Here is a 13,790-nt window from a genome sequence, read left to right as displayed (position 1 = left end):
CAGAATTGTGTCTGCGTGGCTCAACATTTTACACCCAGGGCATATATAATAATACGGGCATAATAAATAGTGCAATAAATAATTGCTGAATGAAGGGGCTCAGCCAACCAGTATTTCTAGCACCTATTACATACCAAGCGGTAGCATTATTGACTGACATTATAAAAACATCCACTTATTTGGGTACCATGTGCTCAGCACAAACAAATCTAAGCCATACAATTCCATGAGGTAGGAAGTATTATCCCCACGTGGGCAAATAAAGAACCTGAATTTCGAGACATTATTCAGTGTTTGGCCTCGGTTTTCATAACCAGTAAGTGGCAGAGTCAGCATTAGAACCTATGTCTGCCTCATGCCATCACCGAACTTGCTGGACTTCTCAACTCTGCTTGCTTCCTTGTGTATCATTAACTCCTATCCATGCAGATCAGCTTGTGCTGAGGAGAAAGGAATGAGCATTGTACCTTTTTCTTCTCTCAATCAGTTTAGAGAGGTGCACACATTTTTTTTTTTCCTCCACTCATAAAGAATCTCAGAATTCTAGGACTGGAAGAAAATGTGGAAAATTCTTCTCTTGGTGCTGAGGGCTTGAGTGGAATTTGCAGAAGCCCCTTCCGGGAGCTCTAACTAGCTGTTTGGTAAGTGCAAGGGGGCAGAGTCTGCCCTTGCCTGCCTGTTTGCCTGCCTGTCTGCCTACCTGCCTTCCTGCCTGCCTGCCTGCCTGCCTGCCTGCCTGCGGTCATTGCTGGCCTTGCTAATTAGATCCCCTTTCATCTAAGGAGCTTCAAGAGCCTTTCTCCACTTAACTTGTTAATCTTCGCCCCATCCCTCTGATGCAGATGACAAGCTTAATTAGACCTGGACAGAGACAACACAGAGCCAGGAGACAGCAGCAGAGCCAAAAGAAAAACACTGGATAGCTTATTCCTCCTCTGCTGGCTCATTGTCTCTCTTGCTGAAAAATGTATTTTCAGCTTTGTTTTGAATTGGCTTCTGCCCTGTGTTTTGGTAGCCCAATTCTAAAAATCAAGCCTAGTCAATTTGACTCTTAATGCACACATCTGGGTGTGCGAAAATATCGCATTGCTTTCTTTTTAGCTTTAAGTTCAGCTCAATCCAACATAAGCCCCCCATCTCCCTGGGCTGATGGGAGATTTGGTCTCAGCTGTCATTGGTGCTAACTGCATCTCACGCCCTTCAGAAGCAGTATCAGTTCTAGAGCCCATAAGCAGAGAAAAACTTCTCAGTGGTGGCTGCAGTCGTGGATCCCTGCTGGCAGTGGCTGAAATGCGCATCATGTATGCTTTGAGGTCCCAGTGCTCTATTGCATGAGAAGGTGAGTGTAGTCAGCCATGCCAGGTGTCCAATGGCCACTCTATGTGGTGCTGCCAGGAAAGGAGGCTTGAGTGCCCTTTTGACCCCTCAGATCACTATCACCTCTGTACCTCAGAGAATCTGCCTCTGCCACTTAAGGCTCTCTCCCCCACTCCAGGACACACTGCACTGTCTTCTTAATGAATTTTGGCTCCTCCAAAAGCCAGGAAGAGAAATTGTCTCTCAGCTTTGGTTCAGTACAAGCCCCTGAGGCAGAGGAAACTGGAGGGGCCCAGCAATCCTCTTGAGATGTATGTAGAGAGAGGAGGGCAGAACCCCAGATCTGTCTTTTTTTACTTTATGGCAGAGAAAACAGAACAAAACATCCCCTGAATTTTCCTACTATCAAAGCAGTGTCCCCAAAGAGGAAACAAGGAGTATTACTTTGCTACATTTGTCATCACAAAGTGCTACAGATTGGGTGGCTTAAACAACAGAAATTCATTTTCTTGCAGTTCTGGAGGCTAGGGGTCCAAGAGCAAGGTGCTGGGAAAATTGGTTTCTCCTGAGGCCTCCTTGCAGATGACTGCCTTCTTCCTGTGTCCTCGCATGGCCTTTCTCTGTGCATGCGCATCCCTGGTGTCTCTTTTTTAATTTTGTTTTTGACACAGTGTCTCCCTCTGTTGCACAAGCTGGAGATCCTCCTGAGTAGTTAGGACTGCAGGTGTGTGCTGCCACAGCTGGCTACTTTTTGTTGTTGTTGTTGATACAGGGTCTCACTATGTTGCCCAGGCTGGTCTTAAACTCCTGCCCTCAAGTGCTCCTCCCACCTCAGCCTCCCAAAGTGCTGGGATTTCAGGCATGAGCCACCATGCTCAGTCCCTTCCTCTTATAAGAACACAAGTCATACTGGGTTAGATCCCACCCAGAAGGCCTCATTTAACTAAACCACCTCTTTGACGATCTTTCTCCAAATATGGTTATATTCTATGGTCCTGGAGATCGGGATGAATTTAGGGTGATGGGGTGGACACAATTTAACCCATAACACAAGGGTTAACTGTATTTAAAAAAAAAAATCCCAGTCCACTCTCTTTGCCCTCTGTAAACTGCAGCCACCTCCTTTTAGGCTTTGGAGTCTACAGACCAGATTCAAGTTCCTGCTTCGACATTTCCTAGATGTCTGGCTTTAGGCAAGCTATTTAATATCTCCGGGCTACAGTGTCTCCATTCATAAAATGGTGCTAACAATAGTGTCTATCTCAGAAGGTGTTGAGACAGTATTGCTGAAACACTGAGCACAGTGACTGAAACACAGTAAGTGCTGCATAAGGAAAGCTACCTCCCACCCACCCCAGCCCTGATTAAATCTAACTCTGCCTTGAAGGCTGAGAACAGAGGCCCCTTTTCCTCAGAAGCCCTCCCTGAAGTTTCAGGCTTGGGCTGGGGGCATCACCTTGCTATTTTCCCAATCATAACACTTAACAAACCAGATTGTGAAGGTCAGCTTAATTGTCCCTGTTCCTTAGTTCAAGAAAATATCCATGAGGCAGGTCACCAGTCTTGTTTGTCTGCCTCAGAGTTGACTGTCAGAGGTGGGCAGGTTGGTTACTGTAGAAAAGACAAGAAAGCAGAGCTGGATGGATGTAGGAAAGTGAGGATACTTTAAAGCGGGGTCTCAGCCTATGCATTATTGACATTTGGGCCAGATAATTATGTTGTAGGAGCTGCCCTGTGCATTGTAGGAGGGTTAGCAGCATCCACACCTCTACCCACTAGGTGCCAGTAGCACCTGCCCCCCAGCTATGGCAACCAAAAATATCTCGATACCGACAAATGTTCCCTTGGGGACAAAATTGTCCCCGTTGAGAACCACTGGCTCAGAATGACTTAAGTCAGTGGTTCTCAAATGAGCATGCATTGGCGTCTCCTGCATTGGACTCTCAGAAACACAAATTGCTGGGCCTCATCCCCAGAATTTCCGGCTCAATGTGTCTGGGGTGGGGCCTGAGAACTTGCATTTCTAACGAGTTCCTGGGTGCTGGTTGGGTGCCAGTTGGGAACCACTGTCTTAAAGGCCAACAAAGCTTTATTCTCCGTAACATTAAGTGAGTACTTTTTGGTCTCAGGCCAGAGTTGGCAGAGTAAAGAGAAATCCCACAGACTCGGGGTCCCGAGGAACACATTTACATGAGACTCCCCTGAGTCTGTAGGCATGGAGGAGATGGCAGGGAGGGAGGCAGGGGTCAGCCTGGAGTCAGGAACAGCCCCACTGGGCAAGGGCAAGGTGATGGGAGGAGCCCTAACCCCTATCCCTGCCAGTCATACCCACAGAGAGTCCCAGCGTTCGACAACATTCATTCAATAAAGATTTGCCGAGCACAGCTAAGTGCAAGGTACTCTTCCGGGCACCGGGATTCCATGAAGGACACAGTAGAAAAACATCGCTGCCTTCATGTAACTTGCTTTCTGATGTGGTGAGACAGGAAATAAGAATGCTAAATAAATTGTGTAACCTGTTAGAAAGCAATATGTTCTATGAAAAAAATAAATGAGAGTAGGTGAGATTGGAGGTGGGAGGGTGATTACAATTTTGAATAAGATGGCTAGCAGTGGTGTGCTGGTAAATGCTGAACAACTGGCTTTCTGCGGGAAAAAGCCCTGATTTGTAGCAATGGCCAATTTCAATGGTGGAAATATCCTTGCCATGGAAGATCAAAGCTATAAATTTTATTTATTTATTTAGAGACAGGGTCTTGCTCTGTTGCACAGGCTGGAGTGCAGTGGTGGGATCGTAGCTCACAGCAGCCTTGAACTCCTAGGTTCAAGTGATCCTCCCACGTCAGCCTCTACCTCGGCTGGGACTACAAGCACACATCACAATGCCTGGCTTATTTAAAACTATGAATTCAACATCATTAAATGGGAAATTGGGAGTGCACATTAGCACAGTATTATGTAGTATACCTACCATACGGATGTAGTAGATGTAAATAACCTCAAGTATAGGTAATAGTAAAATGTAAAATAATTAGGCAATGAGGTGTTTCGAGTATGTTTAAAACCTGGGCTGCTAATACAATTTATTTAGTTATAAATTCACATAGTTTAGTTTTCACTAATGTCTGTGTTTACTAACCAGCTGGCAAATTTCCTGGAAATTTAACAATCAGCTCTTGGGAACTGGGACTAGCCAGCCCTGGTGTACCACTGGTGATTACCGAAGGCCTTGCTGAGAAAGGGACATCTGAACAGGAACCTGAAAGAGGTGAGGTGAAGGCGTAAGGCCTGGGGACATCTGGGGACCAGCACTCACTGGGAAAAGCACTTGCCTGGGAAAAGCAGCATCTCAGGCTGGTGTGTCCACATATCCATGCTCTTGTCCTTGCTGTGCCCTGAGCCTGGACAATCTGTCCTCCTGATATGCTTAGTGACAGCCATCAGGGCCAGACTTCCAGATGACTGATGGCGTAGAATTCTTTATTTCTCCCACGCCTCCTTACATCCTTTCTGGAAAAACAGGTGGCTATGAAGGTGGTATGAATAAATGAATGACCACAAGTAAACAATCAGTGTTCTTCTGTGATCCCATAGCACCTTGAGCCCAGTTGTTTTTAGCTCTTTACATTATTATCCTGTTCTTCTGTCCGTATCGGCCTCCCCCAGCACCCCACGGAGCCTGATGTCAGGCGCATGAAAACCCCTGGCTCATAGCTGACGTTCCAGGAGAGCTTAGTTATTGAATGGGTCACCATGACCTCAACCTGGGCTGGTTTAAGGCATGAGTGGGTTTTAGTGATCGCCCTTCTGTTGGGTGAAGTCCACAGGCTGAGGCCCTTCTGCTGGAGCAGCCTCGTTAGCATGATGGCTCACCCCCTGGCCTGTGCAAGTGAGGCCAAGGAGAGTGTACCCAAGCAGGCCCCAGCCCCAGCCCTAGCTATTCACACACACCCACCACCTGTTGGGCCGTGGCTTGGGACTTCATTGAGGCTGCGTTACCTAACCCTTGCAGCAACCCAGCAGGTGGGGATCCTTACCCCCATGTTACCTATGAGGAAAATGGGAGGACAGAAAAATCACCCGGGTAGTAAGTGACAGAGCTTTCCCTTTGCTGCATAGGTTGGGGAAGAGCTGGCGGAATATTCTGTAGAATATTAACTGTAGTAATGCCAGGCAGCATGGGTAAATGCTCATTAGAACTGCAGCCACGCTTGGGAGCACAGCAGAAGAAATTAGTGATTCCACTTGGGGCAGGTGGTCAGGGAGCCCTTGGACACCATAGAAATCACAGCCTGAGCTCTGACTTCTGGGTGGAAAAGGTGTGGGGGCTCTGGGCCCTCCCACTGGAAACCTAGGTGTTGGTGGGACCTCAGAAGTGAGGATTTTCATGAAGCTGGCTCAGGATCTGACCCCAAGTGCCTTATTTATTTATTTATTTATTTATCCACCAAAACAAGCTGAGGTAATATTTTTAAAATGTTAACTTATTTCCTCTGGTGTTTTCCTGTTAATGCAGTATGCTGGTCTGAGTCCACACCTCAGTGGAAGGGGTGTCAAGGATGAAGGCACAAATAGTGCCCTGCCCCCTCTGTCTTTCTGGTTTTGCTTTCTAAAACTTTGTGTCCTCAGTGGAACAAAGAGGATTAGGATTAAGGTATCTCCAGAATGTCTGGGGAGAAACAGTAAAGGGAGACAGAAGGTTCCCCCCATCTAGTTGGGTTTGAGGAGGTAGAGGATGAAGTTAATGAGAGCAGGGTGGGCCAGTCTAACATGGGGAGTCCCCAGGCACTGCAGGTCCCACAGAAAGTTTTGGGAAGCCCGAGGCAGGAGTGCTCTACCTCTTTCCCTGGGGGAAGAACCCTGGGGGAAAGCAGGAAGACCCCATGAGGGAGTGGCTGCAGACCCAGAGGAGTCCTTTGCTCCAGCCTGGCATGGAGGGAGTCGAAGGATCCTCTGCCCTTGTGAGGCATAGAGATGATAGAGGGCCCTGCCAGACCTCAGGGACTGTTGGGACAGGAACAATGCCTGTGGGCACTGCTTCCTTAGGACCAGCAGGATACTGGGAGTCTCATCAGAAGCCTAGCTGGACCAGTGAACTAAGAACCAGCTCCCATGTCTCTGCCCTGAGTCCTGGCGTGGCATGACTCACTGAAATTTAGCCACAATCCCAGGAAAGAGGGTGAGAGAAACCTCAAATGGATGACATTTCAGTTTCTGTTACCATGGGAGTATAGTGGCTTCAAGTAAAAATTAGGTCAAGTTACAGAGTCATAAACTACAGAAAATATTTATCAAGCCCCAAAGACTTTAGGCACTGGGGTTGGGAGTGGGGAAAATCAGTAAATTGGGGACCTGTCAGTGGTCCCTCTGTCTACGTTCCTGAAATAGAAGTTATGCCAGGGGTTGGCTTCTATAGAGGGTCCTCTGTATGCACGGTAGTACCACTGATGTGTGTTAGGCACTGACTTTATGCCAATCCTTGCACCAAGAACACCCTTCTTCCTGTTTTAGACAGGTTCTTGGGGCTAAAAGACCAAGCACTTTTTGCAATACAAAGTGGCTGTTTGGGGTTGAATTGTGTCCCCACAAAATATATGAAAGTCTTAACCCTGGTACCTGTGTATATGACCTAACATGGAAAAGCAGTCTTTGCAGATGTTTGTTAGGGTGGGCCTGATGCAGTATGGCTGCATTCTTATAAAAGGGGGGAATTTGAAGATAGGGACAGACATGCATTCAGGGAGAATGCCATATGAAGATGAAGGCAGAGATCGGAGTGATGCACCCACAAGCCAAAGATTGCCAGCAAACCACGAGAAGATAGGAGAGAGGCACGGGACAGATTCTCCCTCATAGCCTCAGAAGGAACGGACTCCGTCAACACCCTGATCTCAGATTGCTGGCCTCCAGAACTGTGAGACAATAAACTTCTGAATGGCTTAAATAAATTTAAACCACCCATCTGTGGTACTTTGTTATGGCAGCCTAGGATACTAATACAGTGGGTGACAATCCCACAAAGGGGAAAGATTACTTAAATACTCCTTCTCATCCATCAACACAACCCAATGGTCCTATAGGCACAACTATATCTACCAAATATTTTGGGTGTGTTTAAACATGGGCTAGTTATGAAGTAGAGGAAGAGATGGTTACCATGACAATAAATTTCTGAATGGCTGAAATAAATTTAAGCCACCAATCTATGGTACTTGGTTACAGCAGCCGAGGATACTAATACAGTGGGTGACCCCAGAGGCTTTGACTTAAGCCATGGAGTCGTGAGCCACAGAGCTAACCACTATACTGCTGTGCAGCTGGATTCTACAGAATAGAATGTCTCTTTTCTCTCTGCTCCATTAACCCTTCTTTACTTCTTCCCATATCCTTTGCACTATTTTTAATTGAAATCATCTCCATTCTTTCTTATCAAAGACTTCACTCAAGTACCCTGTGATCCTTCCTCTCTGGGTCATCGGGAGTTCCAGAAACACCCATTGTACTCTCGGACCCCAGGAATGTAGCTTATGCTGCTCCCTGCCTGAAATGCTCTCTACCGTCTGCCAGTGGCCACCTATTAAATCTGAATCATCCTTCAAGTCAGATTTACTGTCTCCCTCCTCTACCATCAACAGCATTAAAAAACTAAGTCTTTGCACACTCAGAATCGTTGTTGGGAATGGACATAGCTGACTTCTTAAGTGCTTTGGATATTTCTAGAAGGTCCCAGAGAGCAGGTGCTTTAAAACTTCCCCACATTCTAAGACAACTGAATCTGTGACTTTAACCTGGAGTTCTTCACCCCTTCTTTCTCTTCTGGTTTCTCAAATTTGCCTGCCCATGAAAAAGAAATATCTTCAAATGACTCTATACTTGGCATATATCTAGCCCATTAACAGATTTTTTTCAATCCAGGCAAGAAACCCTTATTCCACTTCCTTCCTAGCTCCTTCCTGTATTTTAACAAGGTTTTGTCATCTCCTTGTGCTAGCCTCAGCAGAGATGATTTGGCTGGATGAGCATTTTATTTTGGCATTTGAAGATGGTGTTGGTGGAGCCTTCCATCCGTATACTGTGAAAGAATACAAACAGAACTAAACCATCCAGTTTCAGGTCCTGGATCCTCTCCAGTTTCAGATGAAGGCAGAAACCCTGCTCCTCCAGAACTGCAGCGTGGCCAGTGCCCTGAGAGCAGACGAGTGGGGAGCCAGAACGACCGTGGCCGCCTCTGCGCAGTGGAACACTGGCCCTTGACAGCTGCAGGGGTCTGGAGGAGCTGCTGGCGTGGTGTTTTGCAGGGCTTGTGCTGAGAACTCTTCTCCTTTTTTGGAAAACAAATCAAACCCTGCAAGGAAACCTCAGGCTGGACAGATTTTCCTTGAGACGAATCCACTCTGATGTGTGCCTCTTTCTGCCACAACCTTTGAAAGTTAAGGCCACTTTGTGCTGCTGTAGGCCACTTCTCTGAGGAGCCCCAGAGTCTCTGAATCTTACAAGTGCTGACTGAAAGAAGCCTGCACTTGCCTAACAAAGGGGAAAGATGACTGAAATACTCCTTCTCATCCACCAAGACGGCCCGGTGTTCCCACAGACGCAATTACATCTAACAAGTATTTTGGGTGTGTTTAAAGCATGGGCTAGTTATGAAGGAGAGGAAGGGATGGTGGGTGCCTTCTTGTTTGCTTTTAAAATTCTGTATTTGACAGGAATACTCTGTGCTGGTATAATGATGAGACTCTAGAGAACGGTAGTTTTTATAGGATAAAAGTTTAGTTCTGGCTGGGCGTGGTGGCTCACGCCTATAATCCCAGCACTTTGGGAGGCTGAGGCGCGCCGATCATTTGAGTCTTGGAGTTCGAGACCAGCCTGGCCAACATGGTGGAACGCTGTCTCTACTAAAAATAGAAAAAAATTAGCTGGGCGTGGTGGCATGTGCCTATAGTCCCAGCTACTTGGGAGGCTGAGGCAGGAGAATCGCTTGAACCCAGGAGGCGGAGGTTGCAGTGAGCCGAGATCGCACCACTGCACTCCAGCCTGGGAGACAGAGTGAGACTCCATCTCAAAAAAAAAAAAAAAAAAAAAAGAAAAGAAAAGAAAAGAAAAGGAAAAAAGTTTAATTCTGCTTCATGGACTAGCCCAGAGGTTGTCTGGTAGTCAGTAGTCTGATAGGATGGTCCTGCCACTCTCATTGTATCTCTCCCTGCTCAGGGTCTCACTCAAACCTCTGTATTCCAGTCAAAGGAAAGGGAGAAACAAAAGTTTTGCCCAAGGTTCTCACATCCCATTAGCCCAATACTAGTAGCATGGCCACCTCCAGTTGCAGGGATATTGGGAAATGTAGTCTCCAGTGGCATGCCTATGTGCCTAGCTAAAAATAAAAAAAATTATATCATTGAAGAACATAATGGACAAGTCCTAGTCTCTGCCACCCTTTCTTTCACTTATTCACCCACTCAAGGAATTACTTACTACGTGCCAGCCATATGTTTGGCACCGTTTTTACTCAGTTGCTGATGATCCGGCAATGTATATGAACACATGCCCAGCTAAAGTCACATTGTGCTGCATCCTCTAATAATTCAAACACTGTGGATCTTCAGGGAAGGAAGGGCTCATTCCTTTCTGGAGAGATGTGTCCATTTGTTTACAGATTTATTGAGCACTGTGGTCAGCAGCCTGAAGATGGTCACCAGTGATCTCCACCTTCCAGAATTTACATCCTTGTGCAATCTCCTTTCCTTGAATGTGTGCTGGACCTAGTGACTCACTTCTAGCAACTGGAATACAACAAAAGTGACAGAATGTCACTTTTGAGATTAGGTTACAAGAGGACTGTGACTTCCACCTCACTCTTTCTCAGACTTCAGTCTGGGGAAATCCAGCTGCTTTGTTTTGAGTAACATTATGGAGAAATTTGTGTGGCAAGGAAATAGTATCTTCAGTCAACAGTCAGCAAGGATCCTAACATCTGCCAACACCACGTGACTGAGCTGGAAAGTCGATTTTCTGAGGACTGCCAACAGCCACCCGAGTGAGCTGGGAAACAGATCCCCCCCTGCCGTTGACCCTTGAGACTGTAGCCTGACAGACACCTTGATTACAGCCTTGTGAGAGATCTGCACCCCAATCACCCAACTAAGCTGCACCTGTTCCTGAATTTCTGACTCAGAAACTGTGAGATAATAAATATTGTGAATTTCAAAAGCTAAGTTTTGGGGTAATTTGTTATGCAGCAATAGATGACTGATACAAGTACCTACTATTTTCAGGTAGTATGTGAGGCCATTAAAATGTGAAAAATGAGTGATGCTTCATTTTGTCACTGTGTCTGGGGAGAGGGGAAGACAGCAATATATATACAAACATGGTGCTTATGATAGAAGGTGGTCATTGCAGTGATGGAGAGGTGCTGAGTGTGAAATAGGAGCACAAAGGAAGAGCTCCTTATCCAGAGGAGGAAAGGAGATGAGGAGAGACATCCTGGAGAACACAAACATTTTCAGAGAAAATTGAGGGAGGGGTCATTCTATGGAGAGGGGACAGAGTGACTAAATGCCTGGAGGGGAAACAGTACAGACTCTGCTTGGGGATGGAGTGCTATCATTTGTGTGTACAACAAGAGGTAAAGGAAGATGAGGCTGGAGAAGTGACTAGAAACTAACCTAGTCTCATGCCAGCAATGTATTTCTATTTATTTATTTACTTTGAGATAAGGTCTCACTTTGTCACTCAGGCTAGAGTGCAGTGGCATGATCTCGGCTCACTGCAGCCTCTGCCTCCTGGCCTCAAGTGATCCTCCCACCTCAGACCCCAAATAGCTGGGGCTACAGGCGCCCACCACCATGCCTCACTGATTTTTTTTTTTTTTTTTTTGTATTTTCTGTACAGATGGGGTTTTGCCATTTTGCACAGGCTGGTCTTGAACTCCTGAGCTCAAGTGATCAGCCCACCTTGGCCTCCCAAAGTGCTAGGATTACAGGCGTGGGCCAGCGTGCCTGACCCACTAATTTATTTTTAAATAATCAATATTATGAAATCCTGCCTTGAGTAAAAGGAGGTAACAACAAAAGAGTTAATGAAGGCATATTCTCAACAGTCCAACACCTGAATTTTAAGAAGCCAGTTTCAATTACCTATAAAACACCAACAAGTGTAATTTGTTTCATTGTTTTTCTCATAAAATTTGAGCCAGGAACAGTTGACATATTTCCATTGAATAATTGTGGTTCCTATTGAGAAACCAGCTTAGACAAGCTGTTTGACGGATTTGCAACTGGAAAATTGACCCTTTCAGCTTTAGGTTCTCATGAGTCAATATTTTGAAAATCTGAGAAGTTTGGGAAGAATTGTATGTTTGCTGTTGTTGTTGTTGTTTGTTTGTTTGTTTTGAGACAAGATCTCACTTTGTCACCCAGGCTGCAGTCAATGGCGTGATTTCGGCTCACTGCAGCCTTGACCTCCTGGGCTCAAGCAATCCTCCCACCTCAGCCCCTCAAGTAGCTAGGACTACAGGTGAGTACCGCCACACCCTGCTAATTTGTGTGTATGTGTATTTTTTGTAGAGACAGGGTTTTGCCATGTTGCTCAGGCTGGTCTCAAACTCCTGGCCTCGAGTGATCCTCCCTGCTCAGCCTGCCAAAGTGCTAGGATTCCAGGTGGGAGCCACCAAGCCTGACCTGGTTGATTATCTTTTTCTTTCTTTTCTCCCTTTCTCTCTCTTTCTCTCCCTCTCTCCCTCCTTCTTTCCCTCCTTCCTTCCTTTCTTCCTCTCTCTCTCCTTCCCTTTCTTTCAATTTTGCAGACTATCAAAGGCTCCAATAACATTTCTAGACTCTAAACCTCAGCTTTGCAAGGCATGAAGAAGAAACCAAAGCATTCCTCTCTCCCCTGAGAGAAGGATTAGCTCCAAAGATTTTTAAACTAGCTCTCAGGAGGTTCTCTGGATCATTACTGCTCACAAGTGCATCTAATGACTCAGTAGATAATGAGGTTATTTGAATGAAGACTACAACACTATGCTTATGGGTACGATTGGCCTAGAATAGGAGAAATTTAAAAAATTAACCTTAAACTTAAAATATTTTACAATATCACTTCAAAATGATTTTCTGTATCTAAAATCCTTATTTATTTATTTATTTATTTATTTATTTATTTATTTATTTTTTGGAACAGGGTCTCACTCTGTCACCCAGGCTGGATGGAGTACAGTGGTACGATCTCGGCTCACTGCAACCTCTGCCTCCTGGGTTCAAGTGATTCTCCTGCCTCAGCCTCCTGAGTAGCTTGGATTACAGGCATCTGCCACCACGCCCAGCTAATTTTTGTATTTTTAGTAGAGACGGGGTTTCACCATGTTAGTCAGGCTGGTCTTGAACTCTGACCTCAAATGATCCACCCGCCTCAGCTTCCCAAAGTGCTGGGATTACAGATGTGAGCCACTAGGCCCAGCCTAAAATCCATAATTATTAATATGAAATAATGTTCAGGTGCCCCCTCACCTGTGGTGCACACAGTTCCTTGAAGCTGGGGTCTGTACTTGTGCTCGTGCTTGTGGGAGCAGGGGTTTTGAGTAGACTCCTGGAAACAAAATATCACCTGCTGTGTTGGGTTTTGCTGGAGGCTGCATACTCCTCCTCCAAATGGAATTGGGCAGCCCTCTCATATGATGAAGTTATTTCTTCCTCTGTCTCCCATACATGAGTGTCTTGTGTTGCTATTACCCCCTGCAGGAATGATACTAAAATATTATCAACCAAAAAGACAAATGCATTGGCCAATCAGAATGGACATAGTGCTTGCTGGAGAAGCATCCTGGGGTCTCTCTTCTATGCCAGTTATTATCCATTTTGTAGGGAGATCTGGGGGCTTCAGAGGAGGGACTAGGTGACAAGGTGTTTCTCAGGGGCTCAGGGGCTCCTAGGGGGTTCAAATTTGTACAAGTTGAATAACGTTGTGGTTTTGTTTTTTGTTTTGAGACAGGGTCTCACTTTGTTGCCCAGGCTGGAGTGCAGTGGTGTGAACACTGTTCACTGCAGCCTTGACCTCCTGGGCTCAAGCGATCCTCCTGCCTCAGCCTCTTGAGTAGCTGGGACTATAGGTGTGCACCACTATGCCTAATTTTTGATTTTTTGATTTTTTTGTAGAGACAGGGTTTTGCCAACACCTGGGTTTAAGCGATCCACCCACCTCTGCCTCCCAAAGTGCTGGGATTACAGGTGATTAATGTTTTAATGTCTGTCTTCCCCACCAGACCGTGAGCAGCTTGAGGGTATGAGCTCTATTTTAGTAGTCTTGAGTATCTCTACTATCTAACACAACGTCAGCCCCTAGTAGGCACTTAGTAAATATTTACTGTGCAAAATGGAAATATGCCTGTTTAAACATTTGGTGTTTGTTGGGGACTCTGCCTTAAGCTAGCTACTGCCCTAGACAATTTGGGGGATGTAAACAGAATTAAGAGTTGGCATTTA

General features: G+C 45.9%; 1 long non-coding RNA gene across 4 annotated transcripts in view; it reads left to right on the top strand.

The window, feature by feature from the left end:
• Positions 1 to 360: 360 nt before the first annotated feature.
• Positions 361 to 13,790, top strand: part of LOC105498438 (uncharacterized) — a 40,268-nt gene continuing 26,838 nt past the window's right edge. The window contains exons 1-4 of one of the 4 annotated variants that reach the window (XR_011619981.1): positions 365 to 641; positions 4,460 to 4,585; positions 11,733 to 11,829; positions 13,464 to 13,535. This is a non-coding gene — a long non-coding RNA (uncharacterized lncRNA). Of the gene's footprint in view, positions 642 to 4,459; positions 4,586 to 11,732; positions 11,830 to 13,463; positions 13,536 to 13,790 lie in introns of all 4 variants that reach the window. The other 3 variants (XR_011619978.1, XR_011619979.1, XR_011619975.1) reach the window with 3 other exon arrangements.

The sequence above is a fragment of the Macaca nemestrina genome, chromosome 1 (assembly GCF_043159975.1).
Source record: "Macaca nemestrina isolate mMacNem1 chromosome 1, mMacNem.hap1, whole genome shotgun sequence".
In the NCBI taxonomy this organism is placed as follows: domain Eukaryota; kingdom Metazoa; phylum Chordata; class Mammalia; order Primates; family Cercopithecidae; genus Macaca; species Macaca nemestrina.
The sequence above is the reverse complement of the archived record's forward strand: the minus strand, read 5'-3'. Positions and strand labels throughout refer to the sequence as shown.